The 13,048-nt window shown below is 47.4% G+C and overlaps 1 protein-coding gene across 2 annotated transcripts in view; it reads left to right on the plus strand.

Moving 5' to 3' along the window:
- Positions 1-13,048, plus strand: part of Steap3 (STEAP3 metalloreductase) — a 43,606-nt gene that overhangs the window by 4,301 nt on the left and 26,257 nt on the right. The window contains exon 1 of one of the 2 annotated variants that reach the window (XM_035445663.1): positions 12,544-12,796. The exons of the other annotated variant lie outside the window; for it this stretch is intronic. The gene's annotated coding sequence lies outside the window, so the exon portion shown is untranslated. Of the gene's footprint in view, positions 1-12,543; positions 12,797-13,048 lie in introns of those variants that run through there. 2 annotated transcript variants of the gene reach the window in all.

Raw genomic sequence — 13,048 nt, forward strand, 5'->3', positions numbered from 1 at the left:
CCCTCCTGGTGGAGCTGACCTGGTCAGTGTGAGATGTGACAAGGAGCCTGTGATGGGGTTATTTGGTGACCAGCCATGCCTGTGCAAGGGTCAGAAGCACACTGGAAGCAGTGGTTCTGTTCAGCAAACCGGTCTCCCCTCCCTGCCCCCTGAAGACTGAGCCACTGTATAGATGAGAGCAGTCCCTCTGGCTGGTCCTTGGACAGGTGGCCTCAGAATGGCCAGAGTTAGAAGAGAAGGAAGCAGTGTGAGCCGGCTGGGGATGGCATTCTGGAAAGCCTTGCTCCTGGGGATCCAGGCTCTCTGACTGGAGATGGAGACCAGAATACACCTGTGTTTACAGGGTCTCCATGGAAAAGCCCCATGGGAGCAGGAGGAACCATAAGGAACTGGAAAGGGAGTTTGTCATCTCCTTTCCTCTCCACCCAGCAGGTGATTTTTCCTGGGGAAATGTCCCTTCCGCTCAGAGCAGCTACTGTAAGGGGACCTGGAGATCACCAGCAGCCTTGACTGGGACACAGTACACTAAAAGCCCCTGGACTGAGTCAGGAATTCTGCCCCAAATCCTGCTGCCCCAGACCTCTGGGTAATTCTGGGACTCACTGGTGATGGAGAGCTCTCCTTGAGCCCCACTGGTGCCATAGGCATCTTCCAGCATCAAGTGAGCACAGCTCAGTGTAAAGAACTGTGAGAGATGACACACAGGTTTCTGTCCTCAACTGATGCTGTCTAGGGAACATGTGGTACCCTCAGTGGTAGTGAGCATATCCAGACCACAGACAGACATGTACAAACAATACTACCAGAATAACTTGTGTCTCTAACGGTGTTCTTAGTCACTGTTTTAATGATCAAAACATAGCGGGAACACTGGTGATGTAGCTCAGCCTGAAGAATGCTTGCTTAGCATGCATGAAGCCCTGGGCTCTAACCACAGAACCACATAAACTGGGCATAGTAGAGCATGCCTGTAATCCTAGCACTTGGGAGGTAGAGGCTGGAGGATCAAGAGTTCAAAGTCATTCTTTACAACACAGGGAGTCTAAGGCCACTAGGTCTACATGAGACCCTCAGAGTGGGAAAGAAGCCTACCCAAGGTCACACAGTTAGTGTGTGGTTGAACTCGGGGCTGTCTAGATGCAGCTACCAACTGCTAAACCAACCTTACTTGTTAGAGTGGGTAAATGCTGTCCACGAGAGCTGATAGGTGCCTTAAATATTATCCAACAGCACCAGTTGGATCTCCAAAGGAGGATTTGGGTGGGTCAGGAGCATGTTAAAACTCAGGTGGAAGTAGCAGGCCAAGTGCAGGGGGGTCATGGGTCAGGGCATGCAAGGATGAGAATACAAACCAGTCTCTGTATTAGCCTGTGCTGGACTCCAGGAGCTGCCAAAAGCTAGCCGTGTCCTCAAGACGCTTTAGCATTAGGGACAGGCACAGAGGACTGTCAAGCGGAGCAGTATGGGCCCTACGCTAGTGGTTGGTCTGGGATGTGGTGTGCATAGCAACAGCTTTCACTAGACTGCAAGATTGCTAGCTCCCTGACAGGTTAAAGACAATCAGATATGCCCATCCACAAGTCCAGAAAGCATGATTCCCTTCAACAATACAGAAGTTTTGTGAACTCTGGGCTGCCCTCGCAGCCTTGGAAACCAGCAGTGAGCCACCAGCAGCAGGTGGAGTGTGCCTTTATCTACCATTTCGGATGAAAGGCTCTTCTGATTGAAGAGCTGTCTGTCCTTCCATCATGGTTCTGCTGTGGGCATTGTCTGGCATGCGGTGACAGAGAAGCCTCCTGTATCAGCACAAAATGCTGAGAGAGTTATCACTGAGCCGGTGACAGCCATGGTGAAGGCAATGAATTACTCTCTGAGAAATTGATCAGTTGCTACTTTCTGTAACCATTACGCTTCCTTTGTACCCTGAAGGGTCTCAGTGCCTCTGCCTCTGCCTCCGCCCTTTGTGTTGGATGACATTTATTCATTTTATGCATCCTGGCTCTCCTGCCTCAATTCCTGTAGTAAAGGCACTGGAGTCTCAGCCACTAATTACTACACAGTGAGGTTTCCTCCCCAAACAGGAAGTCTCCCGCAGAATTGCTCTCTCAGGGCCCTCTCTAAGCAAGCATCAGTCACCCCTCCCAGGCCAGCCCTGTGGCCAGCTGTAGGCAGGCAAGCTGAGAGGGGAGGTGTCCCAGTCACCCACACCCTGGAAGGCCCGTGGCCACCCCACTTCTGAAAAACCAGAGTCAGGCTGCCGAAGGTGGACATTTTAGAACTTGCAGCGGGGTTGTCTAGGGGCTCTAGAACTTCAGCCCACACCTGAAGGCCAGATGTCGCAGTCGCCTGTAGCCGGTGGTAAGTCTGATCAGGGCTCCAAGGTAGCCACATCATTCACTAACACCACCCTGTGGCCCACTTGAGAGTTCCTCTCTCTGATATGTGGATTTGCCAGCGTCCAGAGACAGCAGTGTTTTCCTGAGGGCTACCCAGTCTGGTTGACATCGAAGAGCACAGTAGAAGGAAGTCTTAACAAAATAAAGTGAGATTGTCTACTGTGAGCATCTCAGGACACCCCCCCCCCTTTCAGGGGGTGTTCAGGCAGTGAACACAGGGCCTGTTCAGAGTGTAGGGCTCCAGTTTCCACACAAAGCAGCAGCTTTGTGGACTTTAGTGTGTGTTGCTTTAAAAGAAAAAAAAAGTTAATGTTCTTGATGTATTTCTGAGGAATGTGGGCCTGTTGGGAATTATAAATTTTACTTAATTGGTAACCATTTCTGCATTGGTTTATCACAGAAATGCTGGCTGCAAGTAATCGAACTGGATTTTTCTAGAAGGATTTGAAAAGCTAAATGTTTGTAAAAGCCCTATCAATTATTCATCCACTTTTATTTTGCAAAGTGATGTGGGGAGAAGATTCTGTTTTGTATCAGACCAAACCTGTGTGTAAGAGTCTGTATGTGGGGGAAGGTGGTGGGGGTTTATGTGCATGAGCTTTGCTTTCCCTTCAGTAGGAACACAACTACTGAGAAAAAAAAAAAAAAACTTCCTTAAAAAACATAATGATTTTTATGATGTCTAAATAACAATTCCAGGTAGTATTACAAGAAATGTAACAGCAAACTGTTTGGAACAGTCCATCAGATAGGAGACATGCTCACAGAGAAAACAGAAGTGTGCCATTTAAAAACGTGTTTGCCCATCATTACTCATTAGCTGTTTGCTTTATTTGGAGTGGAGCCTCCTGTAGCCCAAGCTGGTCTCTACCTTGTGTAACTGAGAATGACTTCGAACTTCTCACCCTCCTGCCTCTATCTACCTCCTATACGGGGATGGCAAACACACGACACCACACCATTTGTATGGTTCTAGGGATCAAACCCAGGGTTTCGTGTGTGCTATGTAGGTAAGTGCTCTAGCAACTGGCCTACATCTCCAGATCTGCCACCAGCTATTAAATGCTTATTTGAGACTGGTGGCCTCTCTTCTCTCCCCTCGCCTTGGGAGACAGAAGTAGGATTGAGCAAGGAGAGAGCTTTGGGTCCCCAAGCCTGAGAGGATAGGAAGGAATCTGTAACACCCACATACAGAGTCACCACCCAAGAGACCAGTTGGATGCACACACAAGATGGAGGCAGATCTAGGTCCAGGAGGAAGTCCCTTAACCTGTCTGAGTCTTGCTTTGTGATGCACAAAGTGGAAGGAGTGACTGTCTTCTGCAGGCCATATCACAACACACATCTGAGGTCATGACTGCTGCAGTGTAATCTGGCCTCCTAATCTCTTCAAATTGGACTCTGGGGATTTGGGCTGTCTGGGTACCAGGCAGCTGGGGTATGCTGGATGCCTCCCTCAGTAGCCTTATGCCCCAGGGAAACCCTGGATCACTACATGGAGAAGTCATGTGGCAGAAATGGGGAGAAGGAGTAGTCCCTGGGACTGACTTCCTTTTGTATAATAAGGGTATAATTTTCACTCAGGCTGTGCAGGCAAGCCCCAGCTTAATGATGGCTTGGCATAGGTCCTTTTAACTTAAGGGCCTTTGTTGGTACAAAACCAACAGCATTCAGTAGAAACTGTACTTCAAAGTTTGAATTAGGAACTTTTCCCAAGTATTTTAAACTTACAGTATCATCAGTTTAAAATGGATTTTCGGGCTGCAATCACACCCTAAGTCAAGGAACACATATGTCTTCACGTCTTTAAAATGAGCAAGATTTACATATGTCACTTGTATATGTTTGTATGTTCACACATGTGAGATTATATGTATGTATGTATGTATGTATGTATGTATCCATGGAGAGGTCAGAGGTCTTTCTCAATCATTCTCCACCATATATATTGAGGCAGTCTGTCACTTGATTCAATTGCTTTCCAATACTGCTAGTCTTTTTTTTTTTTTTTTTTTTTTGGTTTTTTGAGACAGGGTTTCTCTGTTTAGCTTTGGAGCCTATCCTGGCGCTCGCTCTGGAGACCAGGCTGGCCTCGAACTCACAGAGATCTGCCTGCTTCCTGAGTGCTGGGATTAAAGGCGTGCGCCATCAACGCCCGGCTCCCAATACTGTTAGTCTTACCCAAGGATCCCCTGTCTCTGTCTCTGGGATTACAGGCAGGCTGCCACTCCTGTCTGGCATTTACATGGGTGCTGGGGATCTGGTCTTTCCTTCCTTCCTTCCTTCCTTCCTTCCTTCCTTCCTTCCTTCCTTCCTTCCTTCCTTCCTTTCTTCGTTTCTTTGTTTTGTTTTTAGAGCAGGGTTTCTCTGTGTAACAGCCCTACCTGTCCTAGAACTCACTCTGTAGACCATGCTGGCCTTGAACTCACAAAGATCTGCCTGCCTCTGCTTCCCAAATGCTGGGATTAAAGGTGGGTGCCACCACTGCTTGGCTTGAACTCTGGTCTTTATGTGTTCATGGCATGCTCTATTCCTAAGCCATCTCCCCAGCCCAGAAAGATCATAGACATTATTGCTCCCACCACCCACCTGAGGGGTGTTAGGTTTAACATTGCCATAAATGTGTGGGAAGGGTGATGGGAGATTATAGGCTTCCCAACTCTAAGGGAAGGTACCTGGCTCTGTGCATTTGTTCCATCCCTGTGACGGAAAGCCTAGGGGATCAGAGGACAAAAACATCAATTTTTGTCTTAAAGAGGAACTGGGAGGCTTTTCCTCTTCCTCTTTAAAAATGCAGGCATGTGTGTGTGAGTATGTGCTTGTGCGTGTGCTCACATGTGTGTGTTGGGGTGGTTGTATATGGAGACCATACAATGACATCAGAGGTCACCTTCAGGAGCTCAACATTTAACTCAGAGACCATCCTGTCTTTGCCTCCCCAGCACTGGATTACAAGTGCGCGCCACCACGGTCCGTTTTGTATGGGAGTGCTGGGCTCAAGTGCAAACTCAAGTTTTTTACTGGTGTAGCACACCTCTTTATGGACCGCACTTCGTTTCAGCTCTAGGAGTCTGTTTAGCCTTGAGTCCCATTACATGTCTAGAGACAATGATTCACAGAAACTAAGGGACATCAGCATTGTCTTGCCCTGCATCTCCTTTAGGGAAAGTAGTTGCTTGTTCTACAGACATTGCAGAAGTAATTGCCCTGGGCAAGGGTGAAGAGGGCAATCAATACTCAAAAGAAAAAAATATGGAGGGGACATGACCTCTAAGGGTGGGGAGGCTACTTCCTCAGATGAAGAAATTTAAAGATTCAATGCCCTCAACCTCCGTAGGGTCCTCCCACATATCTCTATCCTAAGCCACAAGATCCCAATTCTTTTCTAATCAAGGTCCTCACTTCATCTTAACTGATGACATCCTTCAGGGCTGAGGCTCAAAGTATTGGTGTAAGTTGGCCAACCTTATAATGAGGGCTTGGTTTTGATTTTCGGCAACTTGAACTTTACGGCTGCTGGAGAGATTTCTTCTAGGACACACCTAAAAAAAACTTTAGCTCATTTGTGTGCATCTGGGGCTGATTATTTTATCACTAATTTCATTCTTTTCTTTTGTCACTTTATCTAGAGGTTCTAGAAGTCACCAGCAAGCATCATTATTTTTTTTGTATTTTTCCACAAATGGCCAAAGATTTTATGTACAGAGTGACTAAACTATTTGTTCCTCACAAGAGATGAATCAGGATACATTTTAGATTGACCTACAGGATGTGGTCCAGGTAATACAACAGTGGCTATCTTGTGCTAGAGAAGCCAGGAGTTGCTCAGTCTACCAGCTGGGTATCTCAGCAGTCCCAAATTGTCCTTAACAGTCTGGAGGACTCCTGGAGAGCCACTGGTTGAAGCTCAAAGAAGCTGGTTCTCACCTTGGTGAAGGATGCTACAGCAGCAAGATAAATGAACATGAGCAAGAGTGAAGATAGCAGGCAAAAAGCAGGAGTTTCTCTCTCCCATGTTCTTTTATCTGGGATGCCACCACAAGGTGCCACCCACATTTAGGGTGAGTCTTCCTGACGCAGATAATCTTATCAAGAGAGTCCCTCAGCTCAGTTTCCCCAGGGAAGCAAGAGACCACCTCATCTCAGAAGCTGAGGCTACAGATCAGGTGCTGTTTCCCCGTGGCCTCCAGCCTGGCTGGCTGGAGCAGCTGGCTGACCCATGGGCCCCCTTCTGGAGCTCCCTGGGCATAGCCATGCTGACCCTCCCTGACTCTCATGGTATCTGGCCAGGCTCTCATTGAAATCTGTGACAGTTAATAACAATTATGAACTTGGTGGGATCTAGAATCACCTATAAGACTGACTATATTAGCCTCTGGGCCTTTGAGGGAGTAGCTAGACTCCATTAACTGAGGTGAGAGGACCGAATCCTAAAAAGGAGAAAGTGGGCTGAGCACCTCTCTTGCCACCACCATCCCCTTCCATGGCATGATAGACCGTACCCTTGAACAATGAGCCATAATAAACCCTTTCTTCATTCAGTTGCTCTTTCCACGATATCTCATCACAGCAACAGGAAAAGAGACTGATAGAGTCTTCCACTTCAAGGTGTGTTGTGGAGCCAGCCCATCTCCTAAAATCTCTGTGAGAATCTAGTATCTTCTTTGCCCTGCGTACACAGAGGGGATTCAAGGAATAGTTGGGATTCCTCTGAGGAGGCATGGCTGGATTGAGTGTTATTGGGCACTGCTTGGCCACAGGGGGCGCTCTGCTTGGGTTACTGTGTAAAGACACTGTGTACAGATGATGATGAAGATGCAGGAGCTGGCTTATCCCAAAGCTTAGAGCCCCTGGCCTTACTGCTGACATCAGAGCCTCCACTTCCCTCTCCCAGCCAGCACTGATCATCACACTGAGTCTAATGGCCTGGGTTGAAGTGAGCTGTCCTGATAAGCTGTTCTGACTTTCACTGTTGAAGATGGGAGGTGGCCGAAATGCCAGAGTGTTTGTTAATGTCCTGGCCCTCCAGTCTTTGTGTGTTCCTAATATTACATGTCTCCCCAGCCTGCTGTGAGCCTGGCGGCCCTACCAGTGGCAGAATCAGAGACCATCAAGTTTGCTTCTTTGACTGAAATGCCACCACATCCCCCATCCTCCTCTGCTCACACTTGTTAAGAGTGCTGTATTAGTGACCTTCTCATCGTTGTAACAAAGTACCTGGCAGAATCAGCCTCAGGAAAGGAGGTTTATTTTGGCTCATTGTTTGGGGGTACACTCTATCTAGGTGGGGAACACACAACCCCAGAAGCATAAAGCATCTGGTCAGGAAGAGAAAGAGATAGGATACTGTTGTGTACCCAATTTTCTTCTTTTAGTTTATCCCAGGCCCAGCCCGTGGAGTGATGCCCTTCACATTTAAAGTGGGTCTTCCCACCACACTTCATCTAATCCAGAACCTCGCTTGCACACATAGCCAGAGGTTTGTCTCCTAAGTGATCCTAGGTCCTGTCAAGTTGATAGTATTGGCTTCTATCTTCTCGAAGGAAAGAATCCAGTCAAGAGACAGTTTAAGCAGAAGTTTATTAAAGCTAAGCAATTCAAACACTCCGAAGAGAGACGTGGGTGGACTGCCCCAAGGTAGGCAGCAGTCTAGTAAGTTCTTGTTTGGGATTTTTAAAGACATGTTTATGAATATTCATGAGGTAGGTCGCATATTCATGGAGCAAGATAAATTTTCCTTCCCAAATCATGTCAAACCAGTTATCCCTTTAACATGGGTCAGGGGTAGATGTCCAAAACTACAATACAAGTGATATGACAATGATGTTAGCTCTTTTGAAGATGCACATGTTTGTGGGAGAATGTCCTGGTAACTGAGAAGCTGAGGGTGACCTTGAACTTCTGAGATCCTCCTACTCCACCTTCAGAGTTCTGGGATTACCTTGCCCAGCCTATGTGGTCCTAGTGATCAAACACAGGGCATCATGCACACTAGGTGTGCTGGCTAGTTTTAAGTCAACTTGACACAGTCTAGAGTCATTTTGGAAGAGGAAACCTCAATTGAGAAAATACCCCCATCAGGTTGGCTTGTGGTCAATTTTGTGGGGCACTTTCTTGATTGTTATGGAAAGGGCCACACCACTGGGGGTAGTGTCACCCATGGGCTGGTGGTCCTGGTGCTATAAGAAAGCAGCTTGAGCAAGCCATGAGGAGCAATCCAGGAAGCAGTGTTCTTCCGTGGTTCCTGACTCGTGCTTCTGCCCTGACTCATGTCAGTGATGGAATGCGATGTGGAAGTATAAAGCTGAAGCAACCCTTCTCTCTCCACGTTGCTATGATGTTTATCATGGTAACAGAGAAGTAGCTAAGACCCTAGGCAAGTACTGAGTACACCCCAGCCCGCCCCCAGTTCTTCACCGAACACCTACCACAGTGGCATTCAGAGTGTGACCCCTAGACTTCCAGGAACCCAAGTTCTGGGAGAGTAGAGGAGCTCTGCAGTAGGTTCCACAGACTCCACAGATGCCAGTGTGAACTTAGCTGAAATTCACATGCCAGGAACGGCTCTAAGTGCTGGGGTCCACAAAGCAGAGGCAGCCCTTCAGGGCCGGGGAGGCACAGGGTTAGCAGTTGTGGGTTTAATTTGGGAAGTGGGTATCCTGGCAGGGAAGGATGGCTGGGGATGCTGTGACTTAAGAAATGTTGCTGGCAGGCACCCCAGGGCTTCACCCCAGATCTTACTGGTGCCCTGCCCATCGTCCTACTGTGCCCCCACCCCAGGCTTCACTTCCCCCTCTTCTAAGAGTCTCAGGCTGCTGCCTCTCCTTCCTTTTGGCTGTCTCTTTGTGTTTTTGTGTTTGTTTTCTTTTACCCCTGGGTCTTATGTAACCCAAGCTGGCCTCAAACTCACGCTGTAGGTGATGATTACCTCACAATTCTGATCCTCTTGCCTCTGGGATTACAGGCATGCACCACCACTTCCAGATTACTGCACAGGGGTCAAACCCAGGGCTTCTTGCATGCTAGGCCAGCACACTGCTGACTCAGCCACATCCCCACCCTATACCTGCCCCATTAAGCTGGATTTAAAGTAAAAGGCATGTGTGCCTTCAGGCCATTATCTCAGAGCACATTTTTAGAAAATGCTATCTATTGATTTGAGTGAATCTATTTCTGCTTTACAATAGACAAACTGAAGGGCTTTGTTATTTGTTAGTCTTTTAAATTCTAGACAGAAGAGTGAAATGAAAACATTAATTTAAGAATCCCAAAATCTGGACACACATGGTGGTATAAGCCTTTAGTTCAGGCCAGCTAGGCCTACACAGTGAAACCCTGTCTCAGAGAGGGAGAGAGAGACAGAGACAGAGAGAGAGAGAGAGAGAGAGAGAGAGAGAGAGAGAGAGAGAGAGAGAGAGAACAGAGCTGAGCCTTGGCCCTGAAGTGCCATGACATCTTGGATAGGGAAGAGGCTGGGTTCAGACAAAGTGAATTTGTAGGAATAGAATCTCCTCCCACTGGGTCCTAGGAATAGACATCAGGTTGTCAGGTTTGGTGGCACGTGCCTTTACCCACTTGTTTGCAATAATATGCAAATGGACACAGCAAGGAAACTGCTGGAATGACCACTCCATTAGGGGAAAGTTTTTATTGTAAATGAGAGAAACTATCCAGAGGCATCTGGAAGAGTCCAGAGCAGAGAGAGAAAGTGGACTGGACATGGACAAAGCTGTCTTAGAGAGAGGCAGAGAGCACAGGGTGGAAAAGTCATGTGGGTTATGAGGAGGATGGGTAGCTGGGGGCAGGTAAACCCATGAGTGGACCCCAAAGTTTAGGGTAGGGAGGAGGTTGGAAAGGCCAGGAGGCTAGTGTGGGGGCTTTGAAATATATAATGGGTACTGGTGAGTAGGGACTGAGGGAGCCTGGAGACCAGCATGGGCTTTGACATGCAACCACAGGTATACATCAGTGGAGAGCCACATGTCCTTTCTGCCAAAGGCAAAATGTCCCCTTTTGAGTTAACAGGAACCCATTTCACACGTTCCTGAAGAATTCTGGCTTTTATCTAACTGCCAGAAATCCTCCTATAGTCCAGCATGAGCTCATTCCTGACATATGGACTGTCTGAGTTCTAACACCACTGAGCCGTCTCATCAGGGCCCATATCCTGTCTCATTGACCTGGGACTTGCTGATTTGGCTATGTCAGATGGCCCAGGGAGCCCTAGGGATCCTTCCCCCCAGTTGTGGGATTACAAGTGAGCACCACTGTGGTAGGTTGAATGTATTTGGTCCCCATAAGCTCACAGGGAGTGAACTATTAGGAGGTGTGGTCTTGTTGGAGGAGGCTGGATAACACACGCCTTTAAAACGGACCTTGAGGCTGGAAGGCATACCTTTAATCTGGCCTATACCTTCTGTTGGAAATGTGTCACTGTGGGGGTGGGCTTTGAAGTCTTTTTCTCGAATGTCACTGGGTATGATAGTTGATTTCCTGTTGCTTGCAAGATGTAGCAGCAGTCTCAGCTCCAGCACCACCTCTGCTTGCATGGTGCCATGCTCCCTGCCTTGAACCTCTGAAACTGTAAGCGATCCCCCTCAAAAAAAAAATGTTTTCTTTAGAAGAATTGCCGTGGTCATGGTGCCTCTTCACAGCAATAGTAAACCCTAAGACAATAACTATGCTGACTTTTTTACATGGGTGCTGGGTATTGAACTTAGGTCCTCATGCCTGCAAGGCACAGTACTCTGTCCACTGAACATTCTCTCCAACCCTTTTAATCCACCTCTTAAATGCCCTTCCTCTTTGTATCTCATAATGGGGTTACCTTTCAATGTGAGTTTCAGAGAGGACAAAGCAGATTCACCCCAATGGAGGAATGAGATACAGTGCACCTCCTGGAAGATTTGCAGCTGTGTGTCCAATCCAGCTTCTTGGCCTTATTTAAACCCCCGGCCTTTCAGTGAATCACAGAGGATACCTCTGGTCCCCCTCAGCCCGAGCACATGTGTCCTATCCCCAGACCACTCTCGGAGCAGTGGAGTGGCCCCCAGACCTCAGCACTCATATACAGAACCAGACACACCACTCAGGAATGATGGACTCAGCAGTGGTAGAAACAAGCCACAGGGCCAGCCAAGACCAAGGATGTTGTTGAGCCAAGGGCGTAGTTGAGTCCCGGGGATGATGGCTCATCTCCAACAGTTAACTGTGGCTCTTGCATAACCTTGGCTTCTCTGCAGGTCATGGGACTTACAGGGCTCAACTAGGTAGAAAACAAGGAAGCAAGCCTTGGAGTGCAGAGACAGGTAAATCACAGAATCCAGGCTCAACCCCAAAGCGGGTTTACTCTTCAGCCACAGAAATAATAGTCCTTAGAAACTCTTTCAAAATAAAACTTGCGTGTGTGATGCCTGGGATTAAACCCAGAGTCTCTATGCTGAGCAAGCATATAAAATGTTTTTAAAGTTTTTATTATTTATTTTTATTTTTAATTGTGTGTTTGTGTATGGACACATGCACCATGAATGCAATGCCTGTGGAGGTCAGAGGCATCAGATTCTCCCTGAGCTGAAGTTACAGGCAGTTGTAAACCACACACTGTGCGCTGGGAACTGAACTCACATCTTCAAAAAGCAGTACGCGCTCTCAACCACTGAGCCACCATTCCAGCCTATATTTTACATATATTCAGTTTGCATATATTGCATATAAATGGGTTTTTGCATATATTCAGTCATGCAGCTGTCACCTCAATTTTGTAATATTTGTGTCAATACAACAAGAAACCCTGTGCTGCTGGGGAGCTCACTCCCCATTTTCCCGAAGCCCTCTTCTGCCTGCCATCACTAATCCACTTTCTGTCTGTGCATCTGTTTACTCTTGGTGTTTCACACTGGTGGACTCATAGGCTACATGGCCCTTCCTACCATCTTCCTCCTAAGCATCTACTTTCATTTGTTTGTTTGAGACAGGTCTCAGTGAGTAGCCCAGGCTGGTCTTGAACTCAGAGTCCTTCTGCTTCAGTCTTTCAAGTGTTTGGACTGTAGGCATGCACTACTTCAGCTGGCAAGCATCCTACTCACAAGGGTCATCCATGCTGGGGCAGGTGTTAATGTATAGTTCCACTTTACGGCTGAGTAGCATTCCACTCCTGGGATGGTCTCTGTTGTCAATCAGTTGGTAGCATTTGAGTTATTTCTACTTTTTGATACTATAAATATTGTTAAAATGTATTCTTATATGGATGTATTTTCATTTCTCCTGGGAGCAGAATGGTTGGAGTCGTGGAAAACTCTCTGCTTAACTTTAGGAGGGTCCTTCTACAGTGACCACGCCACTTTGCATTTGCACACAGCGTTCGAACTTCTGACTTCTGGGCTAGTGAGATGGCTCAGCAGGTGACTACAGAAAAAATGGCCCTATCAGATATGGGATTTTCTAAGGTCCTCTCCTGTTCTTGTGGGTCAACATTTTAGTGTCATGTTGGTGGATGGGGGATGGGGGATGAGGGGTGGTGCTTATGTGTAGCAGGTTAGCAGGACCCGGGTCTAGGAGGGACTGTCAGAGGCAAACATCTTCAATAAAGTCCTGACCATGAGAGATGAGGCTGAGGAATAAAAATATTCTGTAAGACAGGAGTGCTGGAGACA

Source organism: Cricetulus griseus, chromosome 5, assembly GCF_003668045.3.
Source record: "Cricetulus griseus strain 17A/GY chromosome 5, alternate assembly CriGri-PICRH-1.0, whole genome shotgun sequence".
Classification (NCBI taxonomy): Eukaryota; Metazoa; Chordata; class Mammalia; order Rodentia; family Cricetidae; genus Cricetulus; species Cricetulus griseus.